Source organism: Elgaria multicarinata, chromosome 6 (assembly GCF_023053635.1).
Source record: "Elgaria multicarinata webbii isolate HBS135686 ecotype San Diego chromosome 6, rElgMul1.1.pri, whole genome shotgun sequence".
NCBI classification, from domain to species: Eukaryota; Metazoa; Chordata; class Lepidosauria; order Squamata; family Anguidae; genus Elgaria; species Elgaria multicarinata.
In genome coordinates, this window is record NC_086176.1 from 10,525,161 (window position 1) to 10,540,735 (window position 15,575).

General features: G+C 45.3%; 1 protein-coding gene across 1 annotated transcript in view; it reads right to left on the minus strand.

The window, feature by feature from the left end:
- The window catches only part of LOC134400591 (ephrin type-B receptor 5), a 174,813-nt gene that overhangs the window by 111,762 nt on the left and 47,476 nt on the right, over nt 1-15,575 (minus strand). The window lies entirely within an intron of this gene.

A 15,575-nucleotide genomic window follows, 5' to 3' on the forward strand; every position in this document is an offset into this window, starting at 1 on the left:
CCCCTGCCTGAGCACTGGATCCCCTGTGTGTCACCTAGATGAACAGGTTTGACCCCTGGACGATCCAGGGATAAACCGTAGGTCTAGCTATGGCCAAGGTCACCTTCTAGTTGCCACTGACTGAGTGATTTGAATGTGCATTTCGCTACAATATTAGCACAGTCTATATCTAAGAATTGGGGCAACTCCTCTATCATCAGGATCAAAACCATCTCAAACTAAAGAGAAAAATCAGATTACGCCCCTTCAATGTACAGAAGAAGAAAACAGGGCTGTCTTTTCAACTCAGACTGCCAACACAGAATGGTCAAGTATGGGATAATCTCAGCATTTCAAAACATCTTTGGATACTCGGAGGTTACAGTTATTTAAAGTGTGGAACCAACAGCACTTTTTTGGAGTACGTAACTGAATAATGGGCTCAAGTTACAGGAAGCCAGATTCCGGCTGGACATCAGGAAAAACTTCCTGACTGTTAGAGCAGTACGACAATGGAACCAGTTACCTAGAGAGGTTGTGGGCTCTCCCACACTAGAGGCCTTCAAGAGGCAGCTGGACAACCATCTGTCAGGGATGCTTGAAGGTGGATTCCTGCATTGAGCAGGGTGTTGGACTCGATGGCCTTGTAGGCCCCTTCCAACTCTACTATTCTATGATTCTATGAATATAGCATAAGCTTATGTAGGTTACAACTAACTCTGGATGTAGGAAGTAGGAAGGCAGCTACAAGTGACACAAGGCAGTGATGCAAGGCAGTTTGTGCTTAATAATCCCCACCTCCAAAAGGGTATTATAAGTTACATGGAAGGGCAAGACTGCGATTTTTGAAAACGCTCCAATGGTCCCTGTGTTCTGTCCCCAGAGAAACTCTGGCCCTAGCTTGCCTTTTGAGGGTATGTTAAGACACCTTTTCAAAATATTCTAAAGGTGCACAAACACGCACCAGGTTTCTTCCAATTTCAGCCACTTCCCCCCAGGCCTCGGAGAGTTAAAATCTCAGTACGGGTGGTGAGAGAATCCTGCCTGTGCCACGTATGCACGTAAATGGATACAAAATGCTGGCACGCTGATTCCCTTTCGTCTCCCCACAAAGCGCCTATGCAGATAGTGAATGCTGCTGAAGACGTTCAAGTCAAAGTTGTTCAATATAAGTGCACCAGATCCACTGAGGGATTAAACAAGCTGTCATGGCGCAGTGAGTGATTGATTCAGAAGCCAGTGAAGGTCAGCCTATGGCAGACTCAAAGAATAACATGTTCAACGGGTGGAGAATATGTGCCTGCAGTTAGGGGCAGATGGGATGCTCAGGCTCTGTGTAGGCAGAGCCAGCACCAGACCTCAGCCCACCAGGCTTCAGAGGGCTTCCCAGTGCTGCTGACACCATTGCACCCCACCAACAGCGTGGACCGGACGTGCTTTCTAAAAGCTCCATCCGACGAGCATTTTATTGCACACTCGTTACTGGGTGCTCACAGAGTTTGCTCAGGTCCCTCCCATGACGCTGTCTGCCTTCCGCCCCTTCTGGCCTTCCTCGCGTGACAAAACACACACACCCTCTTTAAGTCTGATGTTTTTTTAAACCCGGAATCGCTGCTCTCTCCTGCTGTGTGCAGGAGAAGCAGCGCCATTAGAGCAGCGAACTCAATGGACCTCGTGCTCGTTGGGTACTTCCTCTTCTTGAAAGAGGAAGTAACTTGAGGAAGGAAAACATGGCGGAGAAGCGGCGTTAGGGAGCGTGTGTGTCCGTCCCCCTGTCCCCCGGTGTGATGGAGCTTCAAGTGGGTGATTCATGTCAGACACCTGCCATGTTAGACTACCCAAAATGCAATGCCTGACCCGACACTGGACAAGAGGCTGTGGCAGTAATGATGGCAGCGGGCTCAATGGTACTGGGGCCCATCAAATTGGGCCCCCGAGAGTTTGGCAGCTGCCTGATCACGCCTGTACTGCCTTGAGTGAGGCAGTCTCTGAGTGCAGGGATAACCAAGAAACAAGGCAGTGAGGCCAGCAAATGTTCAAGCACAGCGGTGTCAGTCCAATGGGATCAGGCTAGGCAGGAGCGGTCAGGATAGCAGGCAGAGGGCAAAGCACAGGCAGGTAGTCAGATAAGTGGGGCCAGGCTAAGGCAAGAGTGGTGGAAATAACAGGCAGAGGTCAATACACAGTTAGGCAGTCAGATCCATTACACAATCCAGAAGCAGAGTCAAGAAGGAGTCCAAGGGCCAGTAGCCCAGGGCATCCAACACAGGGCGAGTCTGGGAGGCAAAGTAGAAGTCGCAGGAGCTGAAAGAACACTGTTGTTTCTAACCCTGACTAGGCAGGCACTGAAGGCTTTTAACACCATCTGCTGCCCCACCCAGGGCTCAGCTCTCTGGTCATGAGGAGTCACTCTCTTGCAAGCAAGCACTCCTTCTCATAGGAGTCACTTGAGGCGACAACACTTCTGGGGGCCAGGGGTTTGCTCAGACTCTGCCCCAGAGGCAGCATCCCCTCCCCGTGACAGGGACAGGCCTGCCATCTTCCCTGAGGGCGCAGGCTCCCCCTGGTCGGTTGACAGGGACCACTCTGGCCTGCCTTTGGTTTCTGGGTAAGGACGGGCCTCCTGCAAATGCATACGTGTGGCCCTTATTTTCATCTGTGAAGTGCTAGAGAGTGTGTATAAGAAACAGTGTATTCAGAGTAAAGACAAGCTGACATGCTGAAGTGTGGTGGAAGCAGAAATGATTCGAAGGACACACACATATATACTGCAATCCAAAGCATCAGCTTTCAGGGCAGCAAACCTATGTTTAAATCACATCTGCCACACTCAGAATGTATGTTGGTTTTCACCCTCAGCCTTCATAATAGGAGAAACCCCAACCCCACATTTTTATTAGGGTCCAGTGCAAAGAAATAATCACAACTGTATGAATTTCTATGCAACCCTAGGGTGACCATACGGAAAGGAGGACAGGTCTCCAGTATCTTTAACTGTTGTGTAGAAAAGGGAATTTCTGCAGGTGTCGTTTGTATGCATGCAGCACCTGGTGAAATTTCCTCTTCATCACAACAGTTAAAGCTGCAGGAGCCCTGCCTGGCATGACCAGAAACAAAATGCATAAAAATGACACCTGCTGAAATTCTCTTTTCTATACCACTGTCTTCCTTTTCATATGGCCACCCGAGTTAAGCTGAAAGAGGAACATTAGCCTATCATCAAAGTGGTGCAGGCCGAAGCATCATTGTTATTATCACTCCTTTTTTATTCACATGGGAATAGTATATGAATAAAATATTATATGAATGTTTCCATATATCATATTTCCATATTCATATTTATCCACATCCATGCACACAGCCCTTTATACCATCACACAGGCCCTGCACAACTAGTGAGCTGCCACAGTCCATGTACTACCAAGGGCTCAATAAGTTTGTTTTGCTTCCTGCCTTAGGCTGTTACAGGAGGGGTGTCAAGCACTCAGCTGCAGCCAAAGTACCGAGTTCAATTTAGAGGCTCCCAAATGGTGCAGGTCGGAATTAACACAAGCAAAAAAGGCAGGGCCCTGCCCAGTGGGTGGTTGCGCTTTTTATACTGTATTTCGTAATTGTGTTTTAACCTGTTGGGTGTTTTACTGTGGTTTTAATTTTTGTGAACCGCCCAGAGAGCTTCGGCTATTGGGCGGTATAAAAATGTAATAAATAAATAAATAAATAAATAAAAATAAAAGACTGAAAGGAGGGAGAGTCAAGGCTAGTAAAGGAAGATCATACTAACAATGAAAATGGCGCCCACATTGATTCCTGAGCATTTTTCACATAGACGTTACCAGCCAGCAACAGATGACATCTGATTCTGCTCATCGGGGAAACTTGTAAACTATGCCACCCGTCTGCCTTCCCTGTTTGCCTTCACACCACTGTAAGAATTGCATGAAAACGGTGTGGAGAGGCAAGAAGTCATATCTGGTAGATGGATTCTCCCCGCTGTTTCCTTTCCAGTTGGCTTCATCATAGCTCCGTCCTACAAACATCTTCTCTGTTCCTCTAGCGTCTCTGCACTTCACAAACACCACAGTTTGGTGCCATCTCAAGAATTAGTACAATTCCCTGTTCTTCAGCTGGAACTAGATGTTTGGCGTCAAACACACATCTGGAAACCTGGGCTACTATCTTTCTGCCGCAAAGCTACAGGGGGACTATTTACTAGGATGCAGTGATGAGCAGGAAACTTGAACCTTTCCCTAAAACTTCTTGCCCCATCTTCAACCAAGCTTCCCCTGCACATTTGGCACATCAAGTGTTGAAAAGCAGTGGGGAAGGAGTAGGGAAATAGTGGCCCTATCCAGAAGACACCTTAAACCACAGCTTTAACCATGGTGGTTAAGCTAGAAAGCCGGGCCATGTTCAGAAGACACCTTAAACCATGGCTTTAACCACAGTAAATAAGGCTTTTTGCTTTGGTCACCATGTTAAAACCATGGTTTAAGGTGTCTTCTGAACACGGCCTGGCTTTCTAGCTTAACCACCATGGTTAAAACCATGGTTTAAGGTGTCTTCTGAACACGGCCTGGCTTTCTAGCTTAACCACCATGGTTAAAACCATGGTTTAAGGCGTCTTCTGAACGAGGCCAGTGGCAGGGCCAATGGTTACACCCCCATCTGCTGTTCCTTCCAAATTGTGCCCCTGCCACTGGCAGAGTAGTCCCGGTCCCCAGACCTGTGTGTGGCATCACACATCTAGTTCCACCCACAATCTCCCCCCAAAGCAAGGCATGCATTAAACACAGGCCCTTGCCCACAGAGATCTGGGTAACTTCTCTCCACCGACGTTTGCACTGGCACCATGGCGCTAATCTGCAGATGAAAACTGTTTTCATACTTCTCTAGTCCAAGAGGAATACTGGAGGGGGGGGGAGATAAACAAAGAGGAACTGCCAGGGGGGGAAGCAGAAGAGCTGCAACAGCCCAAACCCAAATCTAGCTATTCTATGGAATAAAGGATTGATTTATTTTTTAATGTATAACTCAGACATTAGAGTTTGCTCATGTCAGGGTGGAGTTAGGATAGAAGACTGGTAGAAAAACTCAGGCACCTAAAGATTTCATTTCTTTGTGTGCGTGCAAGCCCAAAACGTTTTGCTATTGGCATCTAGGGAATGAAATTAATTTCCCAGCCCCATTCTGCTAAATACCTGTATAGAGAACTAACTGGATCATATTGCTACAACCTTTGCACAAAACGGAAAAATAATTCAGTTTTGTATCCTTTGGTTTTTTTAAAAAAATATGAGTACTCAACTTAAATTTTAACGTTTTCCCGTCTTCGGCATAAACCCTTCCTGTTACATCATGTATTCCAAAACAATCTCCAGGCCCAGTTTTCTAAATAATCTACATATAATTTTTCCTTCAGCCTTACATGCACTTACTGTTCTACTGTCCTAAAAAATGACATTAATTCCCATAATCATTCCATACAACTTTGATTTGTGTCTTCAAAACAAATTTTCCAAACCGCTAAACTCCTCCCGTTCCAGCTGTATCTCTGCAGCCTTCAGGATCTGATTGAGCTTCTCTCTAACATATTTGATTTTACTGAGATGACTTTTAATCATCTTTCAAATACAAGTTCTTAAAAGTATTCTGTAGTGATAAGACAAGCCTACGAGCAATAATTTGCTATTACATTTTGTCTACCACGACTTACTTCTTAGAGAAATGCAATACAGAAAAGATATTACCGTTTTTTCCAATTTCATTTCACTTATTTCACCCAGAAGGGGAATGGAATTGTAATTTTTTAAAACGATCTATTCCAGCAATGAACTTCGAACATTATTTTTCTGTGAGTAAAGAATATCCTTAAGAAAAGGTTGTAATTAATTTAAAGGATAAGGCCAAAACTTTATGTAAGGGAAAGGCATGTAGACACCTCCAAGTTGCTTCCTCTCCTGCATCTGCCCTGTAATGAGTAGTTGAAACACATCCATGCTGTTTCAGAGGGATGCTTGAAGAACTTGATGTTTGTTTAACCGAATATGAACTAATCTAATCCACAGATCCTCTACTAATGTGAGGATCAGAACGTGGTTCTCCACCACGGTATACACTTCTCTTGTATCAATCTTGGCTCAAAAAAAGTATGAAAGCGTGTACTCTCAGAGAAAATATGTCTTTAAAATAAAAACATATTTAAATGTGCATTTTTGAGCAGGTATTTGAAAATCAGATTGCAATGTGTGGACTTTTATTAAAAATGGCAGATTAATGTGGAAACAGGCCTGAATGGGCTTATAAGTGGAACCATGCAAAAGTGGGACTGGCCAAAATAGACTGATTCACCAAACCCTGTTGTGATGTCAGTATATTAGCATTGATATTATCATCTTAGACCCATCCCCAACACACACACACACACACACCAGCCAATAAAAAAGAGCAGATAGTAGGGAAACATTTGTGTAATGATGTCACAATACACATGCTTTTCCAACAATATGTTACCGGGCTGATGTAGCTTGGTCTAAAATGTTTCTAAACAGCTGCTGCACAGGTTTGCACTTCCTCCGTTACTACCAAAAAAAACCTGGTTCTTCTCCTCCCTGGCAGATTTCCATGGAGTCCTAAATTAATACTTAATCAAAGTTAGTTCTGTGCTTGTACTCAGCTTGTACATGTTAGCTGAATTCATGGCTCTCATGTGAGTAGTGGCTGCTACCCAATGTCAGACAGAGATCCTTCTAGTCCAATGCAAATTATCCAATGGCCGATGGAGAATCCTCTGCCTGCCCTACCCATCTCTAGCATTAGGGCAGCTCAGCCAACCATTGTCATGTCTAACCCTACTGCCCCTGTTTTGGGAGAAGATGTTTCAGGTAATCAATCAGAATCAGATTCAGAACTAGAAGACGCAGTGCCAGACACCAGCCAGCCTGTACCAGTGGGGGAGGAAGCTCTCACGGGCGATGCCCCAGCTGGGAGTCTGCCCTTATTATTATTATTATTTATTTATTTATTTATTTATATAGCACCATCAGTGTACATGGTGCTGTACAGAGTAAAACAATAAATAGCAAGACCCTGCCGCATAGGCTTACATTCTAATAAAAAATCATAATAAAACAATAAGGAGGGGAAGAGAATGCACCAAACAGGCAGTATAAAAGTCAGAGCAAAATCAAGTTTTAAAAGCTTTAGGAAAAAGAAAAGTTTTTAGCTGAGCTTTAAAAGCTGCGATTGAACTTGTAGTTCTCAAATGTTCTGGAAGAGCGTTCCAGGCGTAAGGGGCAGCGGAAGAAAATGGACAAAGCCGAGCAAGGGAAGTAGACCCTTGGGCAGGTGAGAAACATGGCATCAGAGGAGCGAAGAGCACGAGCGGGGCAATAGTGTGAGATGAGAGAGGAAAGATAGGAAGGAGCTAGACAGTGAAAAGCTTTGTAGGTCAACAGGAGAAGTTTATATTGGATTCTGAAGTGAATTGGAAGCCAATGAAGAGATTTCAGAAGTGGAGTAACATGATCAGAGCGTCGAGCCAAGAAGATGATCTTAGCAGCAGAGTGGTGAACAGAAACCAATGGACTGATGTGAGAAGAAGGAAGGCCAGTGAGAAGAAGGTTGCAGTAGTCCAACCGAGAAATAACCAATGCATGAACAAGAGTCTTGGCAGAAGAGACAGACAAAAATGATCGAATCCTGGCAATATTATACAGGAAAAAACGACAGGATTTTTAGCTTATCTCCTCAAGGCCAAATCCTACACACTCGGTGGGAAGTGAGCCTTCTTCCGGAGGTGAGCGTCCCAACAAGCTAGCTGATGCTAGGGTCCGCCGGAAGCTGAAACGGACGGGGCAGAAAGAAGGTGTGAGAAAGTCGGTTAGATTACGCCAGAACCAGCACCAGGCGCTCTGAAGTTATGGGCGTTTGAGAAGTTGCTTCCTATTCTTCTTGAGCGGACAACTGTCTTGCTTAGTTTGCATAGTTTTGCCTAGGGGGACGTTTCCAAGAGGTTAGACTCTATTCAGGTAGAAGAGATGTTTGTTGCTTAGTAAAAGCTTTGTGGATTACTTAGCAAGCCTCGTCATTTACCTCCTATCAAAAGCAAGAGTGTTCTGAAAAACATGACAACTATTGTCAGAGGTTTCGCCCCTGCAATAGCACTTAAAAATGTAGCCAACATATATCAATTGCTGCAATTTAAATACAAATGCCAGCCCCTGCTTCTAAATAAGACTAAGAATAATACCACAAGATCCAAGAGTATTTAGGTCTTCTGGAGGCTGGCGTGGCAGAGAGGGTTGTACTTCGACTGGGAACCCTGAATTCAAGGCCCGCCTCTGCCATAAAACTTACTGGATGATGCCCGGTCATTCCCTTTCTGTCAGCCTAGCCGTTTTCACCTGATGGTTGCCAGGATCAAGGCATAACTCACATGCAGTGCCCTGAGGTCCTTAAAGAAAGGATGAGATCTAAATGTAATAAGGAGACAGTCTTCCACCAACCCCCGGGTCTCTGTTGTGGTACCAGTTCCAAACCAAGATGAAACTGGGAGTTTCTGTATGAAGTAGAGCAAATGAAATGCTATCACATGGGCAAACGCACACCCTGTGCCCTGCAAGAGATGACACCGTGGACAAGCTAAGTAAGTCTTACCATGTCATTCCTATTGTTTCAGCTAAAGGGCACCGGCATGAAGCATTGAAGGCGGAGCAGCACAGGGGTAATCCAGTCTTTTAAAACCACGTGGGATTTTGCACAGTGATAGTACTTGAAAGTTAACATTATATTTTCAGTTCAATCTTATTTATTTATTTAAAAATCAGAGGTTGCCTTTAAGGATAAAACCCTCTCAAGCCAGCTTCCAGGATAAAAACCATACAAAAATATACAAACGGGCAATAAATATACAATGAAATACAATCAAACTTATTTTCCCACTATAATGAAACAGCTGTAATGGAGCCGGAATTTACAAATGGCTACAAAGAGTACAAGTCAAATACATACTACTGGGTGGAGGGAGCAGAGGTTTCCTTGCCAGCTTTAACTATAAGGAGGTTAAAAGTTTCTTTTCTCTCATGTTGCTGCTGTTCATAATCTGATGCATCCTCTAAGGGCCAATTTACACTCTCCAATAGGAAATGAACTAATCTAATGTAAACAGCCCAGAGAGCTTTGGCTATTGGGCGGTATAGAAATGCAATAAAGAAATAAAGAAATAAAAATGATATAAATAGCAAAAGACACAAGTGGCTCCATCAATTGTGCAAATGCACGTGTGTGGCTGTCAGTTGTGAGCTGAGACTCTGCACATTTAGATGGCTGCATTTCCTTGCCATAAACATAAAAGTGAGGGTCCAATCCTTCCCCAGTGGCTGCTTAAGCATGTATAGGAGAGAAACCCAACCACGTAAATGCACACATCCCACTCACACCTGACAGTGCCACACTTCTATGTTTACAGTTGATGGAACACACGTGTGTATTCTGCCATCTAATACCTGATTTTAACAACTGATTTGAAAAATTATCAGTCAGCCTCTTCTCCCAATATCATCCATCCATTGCAAAGCAGCAACATGTTTCACAAACCCCCTTCTGCTCAGTGCAACGCAAAGCCCTCAGCCCTCTCCTCTACTCTGAGTCTAAGAAAATAAAAGAGAACTTATTCTTGCATTTCAGCACAAGAAATTGGGAGAGAGGGAGAGAAGCCGGGGCTGTAGTTGTAGGACAAAAGAACAAGGCTGTCATGCTCAGTTGTTCTTTACCAGCTGGGGTTGTGCTGCTCTTTCATTTTGCTTTTTAAATACAGTTGGAACAAATGAACCATCTCTGTCACTTGAGGCTCAGGTGGCCTCGGTGGCACGGAGTGCCTTCTACCAACTCCGGTTGGTGGCCCAGCTACGCCCTTATCTGGACAGGGATAACCTAGCTTCAGTTGTCCATACTCTGGTAACCTCCAAATTAGATTACTGCAATGCCCTCTACGTGGGGCAGCCTTTGAAGACGGTTCGGAAGCTGCAGAATGCAGCGGCCAGATTGATAGCTGGAACAAGGAGGTTCGAACATATAACACCAATTCTGGCCCGCTTGCATTGGCTGGCTATATGTTTCCGAGCCCAATTCAAGGTGCTGGTTTTAACCTATAAAGCTCTACATAGCTTGGGACCACAATACCTGATGGAACGCCTCTCCCGACATGAACCTACCCATACAATGTGCTCAACATCTAAGGTCCTCCTCCGAGTGCCTACCCCGAGGGAAGCTTGGAGGATGGCAACAAGGGAAAGGGCCTTTTCAGTGGTGGCCCCCTGACTGTGGAATGATCACCCCGATGAGGCTCACCTGGCACCAACACTGTTATCTTTCAGGCGCCAGGTCAAGACTTTTCTCTTCTTCCAGGCATTTAACACCATTTAACAACGCTAAGTTTGGTTTTTTTTAACAGACCCCCCCCAGAACTGTTGTTTTTAAATGGATACTGTTGTTTTTATACTGTTGTTTTTATGTTTTTAAATTTGGTATACTTTTAACGTTTACTGTTTTCAACTTTTGTAAACCGCCCAGAGAGCTTCGGCTATGGGGCGGTACATAAATGTAACAAATAAAATAAATAAATTTTCAAAAGGAATGGAAGCAAAACAGGAGAGAAATAAAACAAGAGTAGTTTGATGACTGCATCACCTGCATGATCTGTAAAAAGTGAGTAAACAAAGGATGGTGATCCTGGATGGACACCTAGCCTGGAAGCCGCCAAAATATCAATTCCTCTCCATTTTCCTTCGGATCAGCCAACTTCCTCTTTTTTCCTTGCTGATTCTCTCCGCCTTTTCCCCTTTCCCTTTCTCCTCCCACCCCCCCACAGCCCTTGTTTTCGCTCATCCCAGATTCCCTCCTTTGGTTCCCCCCTCCTTCCTCCTGCTTTCTGACCTGTCTTTTTCCAGAGGCTTTCATGTGTGAGAGAAAGATGAGCATTCATCACGAAACGGTTCAGGTCAGTGAGCACATGCGGCCGCAGGGATTTCCCTTGGCCCAGCAAAACAGGACTGCTCATGACACGTCTGCCCTTCCATCTCAAACCCTCTTTCCCTGGTTATTCCTCTCCCCCCCCCCACCCCCGGTCTTCTTCTGCTGTTCCCCGTGTTCCACACACCAATCTGTCTTCCCTGACCACTTCATCCTACTCCCTTTCCTGTTGATTCAACATGACCAAGTTCTTTATAGCTGATAGAGCCCTTTTCCTCCAGGAATGAAATGCCACAAGTGAAACTCAAACGGCATGGTATGTTTAATTTAAAAGCTTCCGAAACATCCCCACCAAAATCGTTCTTTTTCAAAAACCAGTTTTTCTGAAATGCGACGGAACCATACCCCATTTCTAAAACCTCAGCAAAGGTCTCCTGCTCCCTTTAAAAGATTCCTCTGCTCCTCCCTCGCTGCCCCTTCTGTCTGCAACTCTGACCCGGGACACCTTTGTGGTGCTCACCCCTAAGCGTCTCAACTCCAACTGAAACTAATCTTAACAAGTAGGTGATGTTTGGCTTACGTTTATCCCTGCTGGCTCTTGCCTTTCCCATCCCATTTAGAAATGATACCTAAATAGAACTCCCATATTTGGAGTCAGGGTGCTAGGAATTCCCGGGGGGCGGGGGAGAGCAGAGGGAAGTGTACTGGGGTCGGGCACTTGCCTCCATGCTCTGCTTGTGGGCTTCCCACAGCTATCTGGTTGCCAACTGCGAGAACCAGGATGCTCAGCTAGACGAATCTTTGGTTTGATCACGCATTATCTAACTTCCTGTCTCCCACAGAGTTGAACTATAGATTGCGACTTCCTTGGGGTAGGGATCTATCTTTTTGCTGTAAAGCACATTGATAAGCAACCCTACTTCAATATGTAATAACTGTAGTAATAAATAATACCAATATTATTTACTAGCAAATGGACCTGGCTTCGCACAGGTTGGATTAACACTTATATCAATACAGCAAATGATTTATGCAGCCTCGGCACTATCACAATGATGGACATCCTCTTTTATTATTACAGATTACCACGTATAATAATTTTCCTCATTCAGAAATGTCACTGCATAGAACTGGCTCTTTCCTACGTAGCTTCCCTTGACTGCATTCCCCACGAGGTAAGGGGAAGTTCTCCCTTTCCTTGACTTCATTCCCCACGAGGTAAGGGGGGGAGCAGCCAGGGAGTGACGGGCGGTGGTGACCGCCCCCATGATCCATATAAACCCCATGCTCGCTCCTTAGCATGGGGATAATGTGGCACAACTTCGCAGGAGCAAAACTGGGGAAGGCTACTCTAAAGAGTGTTCACCAATGTTTCCAAGTCGAGGGAAATCACTCCAAGCAATTCATGTGAAGTTGTCAATGTTATGATAAGGACAGTGATGCAATTAAGATATTTTTAAGACAGCTGTCTTGTGTGTGTGTGCATTTGGTTTTTTCTCCCTTGTGCCTAGCCTAGGTGGGCTTTTTTTTAATCCCTCACTCCAAGTAAAGTATTATTGGTGTTCATGATGTATTTTAATTCAACTCTGTTCTGCATTAATGCTATTCAGTTCCGATGATCCTTCTACTACTCTTTGTAGATTTCTAATGTCACGGAATGTGAGATTAAGCAACAAAGCGCACACAGAAGGAAAGTGCACACATGTGTTTTAGTGGTGCTACAACCACAAACTGCTGTGCACAGCAGCTACCCCCCGGACCCCCCAGGAAAAATTCCTGTGGATGTCCATATTGTGACACATATTCTCTGTCTTCACAGCTTCAACTCCAGTCATTCAGCAATCCCAGTGGAGTTATAACCTACACTATGGGGCAAAGTGTACATTTTACCATTAAAACACACACACACAAGTGTATATTGGGGGTGGGGGAGTGAGATGACAAAATACAATTGCCTCACACAGCCCCAATCTGAAAAACATTGCCCTTGATATCATTGAGAGGCACCATCTATACGTAGCCCTTGCTCACATCAGTCAGTAAAGATGTCTGAAGTTTCTATTGACATTTTCCTGTAGTTATCGTATTTCCCAGTGAATCCGAAACAAAAATTAAGGGTTCTCAACACCACACAGACTGTATGATTGAAATGAAAAATACTGGTCAGTTTCGGTCTTGAGCAAGCCTTGAAAGGCGGGACGACCTCATCGAAGTCTCCTATCCTCCAAATTGCTCAAAGCCATATTTTTAGGACAGGAATGTCAAATCCTTCCCAATAACTGGGTTCATCAATGGGTTTGACCCATAAAGACCACAAAGGTTTTAATGGTTGTGAACTGCCCAGAGAGCTTTGGCTGTTGGGTGGTATAGAACTGTACTAAGTAAATAAATAAGAAACTTAGAAAAGATTCCCCAGGCTTAAGTTTTCTTTCATTTAGGAAATGAGCATTGCTCCTTTGTGATTAAAGAAACTACCACCCTGTTGAGATATGGGGTGTTACTAGACGAGGCTGTAACACGCGTTACCTTCCGCAGTCACGTCAAGGCTTCCAGATGACGTTCACGAGGATCCGCCGTTATCCTGCGGTGAAGCCTCTTTATCCCGACTTTAAAAAAGTGAGTTCTAGTGCGCCTTTTCCTGCCGTCCTGCGCTAATTCGGAGTACGTGTGGGAGGATGTGAGGTCACTGCGGTCCGCACTGGTCAGGAAAAGGCGTGCTAAGGGGAGTGGCCAGCGGCTTCGGTCAAGCCGCCTCCACCATTTGCGCGCAGTCCGCCAGCTGGGGCAGCGCAGCGGAGCGGCTTTTTTTTATTATTTCCCCAGTGACAGTTTGCGCAGGAGTGGAGGACCAGAAAAGTGGCTGGTGACTCCTCGCGGTGGGCAGCTACCGTGGCCGCATAATGGCGGTGCTGTACGCTGCCTGTTAGTGTGGGTACCAGGCTGGTAGAGGGCAGAGCTGTTTGTGGGCTGCTGCCATGGCTACGGCCAGATGTGGGTTGGCTCCTTGGGATGGGGCAGAGGGCACAGAGGCGGTCATCGGCGGCAACACCTCAGAGGCATGATGGGAGATGTAGGCACAGAGTGCCCATGCAGACGATTGACTTCGGGTCATATTACACCCGCCACGACCCCCATCAGGAAGTGAGCGCATCAATGTTGACCCTCAACAGCACCAGCAGCACTTCAGCTGGCACTGCCACTGCCGCCGCCGCCGGCAGCTCCGGCTCCGGCTCCGCCGCCGCTGGCATCGCTGACGGCTGCGCAAGTTTGCGGTCTTTCGGACTTGCACAAACTGTGCAGCGAGCGAAAAAAAAAGCCGCGGCAATCAGGCCGGTGTGGCTGCGCAACCGTGCTTGCGGCGGCAGCAGCACAACCGGCGCAAACTTCCGCCACAAATCGAAGGCAGGTGTGGATGATGAGGCGTCACAGCTGAACGGGAAAATCCGCTTTCACCGCTCCTCAACGACGGAACACCCGGTAGGTCTAGCAAAGCCGATGAAGGTGCTCAGTCTAAAAACCTGGATAACTATGCCCTCCAAATAAGTTAAAACGGAAGTATCTCTCTGATCTGGTTTGAGCGCTTACTGAGCACAACAGTTCAGTCAGCTTTGCCTTAGGTACATTTAGTTTTTTTTACAGCAGATCACAAATAAAAGGGATTTGTTGCTGTTCAAACAATAAAAGGCAGACAAGTCCCCAGGAGTATAAACCTAACATTGTTATCATAAATAGCAACATCTCTAGTCCTTAAATTCATACCATTGCCTTAAAACTCCTCTTATTGTTGTAGTTTTAAAAATAAATTTCCATCTGAGATTTTTTATTGCTGTAGCCTTGAAGCTCCATTATGACTTTGAAGGGTTTCTCCCCCTCTATATATACCACAAGAACCAGATGCTTTAATCTTAAACAAGCAAATACAGATTTTTCTCTTTTGTCACCGCCTACTATTCCTGCTACACAAACTGGTGATGATCCCACCTAATTTAAATATTTTTTCTGGATTCAGAAAAGGCTTTAATATTGTTTCGCAGGAAGCTTCTATCTTCTCTAAATAGCAGGACATTTCAGGAACAGCCACTAAAGGGTCTTTGTGAACAGAGATGGATGAAGTCCATTAGCATTTCTTATAATCTCTGTTTATTAATAATATGTTACGTAGGGGGAAGAAGATAACCATCAATTCCCAGTAAAAGCAAAACAGCCTCTGAAGGCTCCTTCCTTTCCAAGAGCTGAAGTTTTCTCTCTCCTTAGCTGGCTATACCCAAAACTCTAAACTCCTTCTCTCCAGCCTCCACCAAACCTGTGGCACCGCTAGTAGCCACCAACCATCAATACTCATTAAAGAAACATCTTCTGGCCACCAGAAGCATTTAAGCAAGGATCTTTAGCTAGCTGTACAGACATTAACTGACAAGCAAGTGCCGATTAGCAAGTACTCATTATACAAAAGACAATGGAATGCTCTCCTCAAGGAAGCTCCCCCTCGCCAAAGAAGCTCACCTGACTCTGACATGGTCATCTTTTCGACGCCAGGCAAAAGACCTACTTGTTTTCCCGGGTATTTTGACATTAGTCATTCTTGTGGGCTGATTTTGTGGTGTTCATTCTAGACAGGGTGTGGGTGT